This window comes from Elgaria multicarinata, chromosome 9, assembly GCF_023053635.1.
Source record: "Elgaria multicarinata webbii isolate HBS135686 ecotype San Diego chromosome 9, rElgMul1.1.pri, whole genome shotgun sequence".
Taxonomy (NCBI): Eukaryota; Metazoa; Chordata; class Lepidosauria; order Squamata; family Anguidae; genus Elgaria; species Elgaria multicarinata.
In genome coordinates, this window is record NC_086179.1 from 33,388,295 (window position 1) to 33,392,123 (window position 3,829).

Genomic DNA, 3,829 nt, shown 5'->3' on the forward strand with positions numbered 1-3,829 from the left:
AAGAGGCCAACCAACTTCAACACAGAAGGAGCCATGAGAAGACCAACACAAATTTGAGAAACTGCGCAGGGCAACAGAGGGTTACTGATATGAGGACTGTGATTCTGACTTTTGAATATAGGGTTGGTTGATTTTAATAAAATAATAATAATAATAATAATAATAATAATAATAATAATAATAATAATAATGATGATGATGATGAGAGGGCCCTTGGTCACTTTAGCGGGCTAACAACACACAGCTGGGACAGACAACTTGCCAGCACCTGAATTGTTACCATCACCATTATGACACTAAGATTTGCAAATGAGCTCTGCGAGCTGTCCAGCTCCTGGCTTTCCCTTGGGGCTGACAGTTCCCTCGTCCCTATGGCTGACTTACCATTCACACACTATTAACAATGGTTCAGAGTAGATCTGGATTTTAAATTTCAATTGCTTCTGGCTCTCACTCCAGGATACTTTTACGCTCAGACTAACCGAATGTCATTACACTGAACTGGATGTAATAAGCATGAGCACGGGCATGGATTTACAATGTTGGTAAGGCTTTCTGGGCCTGTTGAGAAACCCTCCAGATTCCAGTAAGTCCTGGGGCTGGTTCTCTACCCTTCCACTCATATGTGAAATTGCAAATAAGTTGCCAAATTCCTATTATTACCAGAACTGGGTGGCATTGGTAAGCTATAAGGCACAGCCTAAAACACTTAGGCTTGGCTCAGTTTCACATTGGCTGAACGTGAACTCTCGCATCCTCTCCTGTGCACACTTCCCCCTCTCTCCAGATCAAGACCTAGAGGTACGGTCTTATCTTTTTGTTTGCCCTTGAAGGTCCTGAGAAACCATGAGCTTCACCAGCCCCCACATATTTTTCACCTGAGTCACATCCTCCACTTTGCTGTCATTTCTTGGGCAGGAAGGCATGAGGCAGCTGTCGCGTTGGAGTAGGTTACTACCAATCTCCTCCAGCTGTTGTAGGTACTGGAGCACAGGACTAATTTCCTTCGACTGCTGGTCTGAGAGATCAACCGTTTCCTCAGGCTGTGGTAGTTGTTGGTGCAAGAGAGGAAACTCTTCTGGGTGCTGCAGGTATCGTAGCACAGGGCTCATCTCCTCCGGCTCATGTATGTATTGGAGTGAGGGACGAGCCATCTCTGGCTCTGGTTGGCTCGAGAGCAAGGGGTTAAATCTCTCAAGCTCCTTCTGGCTCCGAAGCAAGCCACTGGCCTCCTTAGGCTGGTACAGATATTGCCTGGCCAGTTTCACAAAACCTCTGGCTGGGAAGAGCACGACTAGGATTATAAATGAGCTATAGACATGCCAGGCCTGTCCCAGAGTCACCAGCCAGAAGTGGCTCCAGATCAATTGCCAGAGATGGCCAAGGAGAACCCCACATGCCTGCCACATGTGGCCTGGACTGGCAGCAAGGGCGCAGCAAGGCCCCGCGGATGGACTTCTGCCTAAAAACCAAGACACTTTGAGTAGGTCATAGGGCCTCAGTGCCTTTGTTTATGGGTGATTGCCTGCCTGGGAGGGGTTATTTTTGTCTCAGAGGTGCCCGGAAGTTAAATCCTCCTCATAAATGTGTGCCTCACCTCTTCCATGGTCTCAACTGAGGTGCCAAAGTAGTTCTTGTGAATCAAGCTGGTCCTGGACAAGTCTAGAAGTGTAGACAAAGAGCTGGAACTATGAGTAGTCACCAAGGATGGTTGCTAAGGAACAACAAGACCCATCTGTGATCTGTAGTTGCTACGGAGACCCAAGTAAACATAGGTACCAGCTGAGAGTTATCTTCAGTAGTTTAACAGAAATTCACATACCGAGAGAGGGGAGGCTTTTGTCCCTAACACTTGTCATGAAATAATAGTAGTTATTTGGAGTTTATTTTATTAATTTATTTGAGGTGTTTTGTATACCACCCTTCATTATAAATATATCCCAGTATAATTCACAATAAGAATTTATAATAAAAGACAACTACATAAAATATTAACCCCCACTCCAACCTCCCCAAACACACAACACACAATTAAGACAAAAGCACTTTCCAAGTTCATATCTTCAAAATCTTGTTTGGCCCCATCTTTCCATGGATTGTTCAGGTACTTTATATACCTTCACTAGGCTTGACGTCAGGTCAAGAACTCCCAAGCTGTGATGAAGTGATGACCACACTCCAGCACAGAATTAAGCCTGCTTTAATCCCTTGTACAAGTACACAATTGGGTTTGGGCCAATTTCATGTCTCAGACTCACAGGAGGAATCCTACGTGACCTAGGAACTCAACAGTTAAGCAATTGCAATTTTGATGGTTTAATATTAGGGTGTTGAATTTATTTTAGCCCCAGGGCCAGATTCAATTTCAGTCTCAGGGACCATGTTCCAGTGCTTGGCAGGGTCAAATACCAACATATTTCTCTGCCATGGGGTGGCAGTGGCTAATCATGAAACAGAGGGAGGGTGCGGGGATTCGGATGGCCATTAGGCTCACCGGGCTGTCCGCTGCCCTCTGCCCTGGGGGATGGTGGCCAATCAGGGGGTGCTATGCATCCAGGGAACACCTGTGCTGTGATGCAGGTGTGAGGAGAGATGGCAGATGCACCATATTCACTTCGCTCCCTGACGTTTTAAAATTGCAGCTCTGCAGGAAAGCCCCATGATGGCTGCGAAGTGGCTGCTGTGTCACCGACGCAGCACCATCACACACCCACTGCGGGGCTTTGAGAGCATATAAGCAGCCCCTAGGAAATCACTGAATTATTGGTAGCCAGGAAAAGGGGGTGAGGCCACCTTGGGAATGCCAGAGGCAGGGCAGGCTGGTGGCTCCAATGTCAGTGGGGTGCTGAATCATTCTGGGTTTCAGTCAGAACCAGACAGAACTCTTAAGGAACTATTCCAAGGTGCTCCACACTGCTCATGTGGGCTAGATTTAGCTTATGAGCTTGAGGGTAGTATCCAATTTTAGCCCTACTTAGCATAGACTTACTGAAATGAATGAGACTTAGGTTAGTCTAACTTAAGTCCCATTCATTTCAGTAGGTCTGCTCTAAGTAGGACTAACATTGGAACTAACCTGAGGTTCTGCACATCTGATTTAATAGGTAGATTTTGGACTCAAACTGATTGTGGAAGATGCTGCGACTTAGCTCTTCTGAGGGTTCACACATTACGCCAGTCTAATGAGTAGAGCACTTGTATGAGGAACGTGATGCAAATAATTCAATGTATGAATTACATGGGTGTGTATTCAGGGCCTGAATGGAGACCATAAGTAGAAGCCCTGTGTAACCTGCAAAGGGAAGTGTAAGATACAACTAAAATTAATAATAGCAATTAACAAGTAGGGTTTGAAATGAAATATTGCTGTGTGGGGTGCTCCTGTTCAGGGGTTCAGCCAACCAGCCAGCCACAATACCCTCTTCCAGGATACTTCATTCCCTCCCCACATTTCCAAATCTCCTCAAGATAGTTAGCATTTCATGGGCACTAAGCACACACAGTCCTCACTTGGCTGTTTTGAGCATTCCCTCTCTGTGCCTGTGGGAAGAATGGGGAATGTGTAGCCTTCCAGATGTTGTTGGACTGCAACTCCCATCATCCTTCACCATTGGCAATGCTGGTTAGGGATGATGTAGTCCAGCAACCTCTGCAACATGTTCCCCAGCCATGGCCTATGGGCCTGGTTGTGTTTCAGATACAATTACCCAAGTTGGGTTTATCTGCTGGTTTAAAGTTTTGTAAATACTTAAAAAAAAAAATTTAATTCTGTGGATTGTAAGCCATGTTGGATGTGGCTCAGTGCAATGGAAAACCAAGATATAAATAC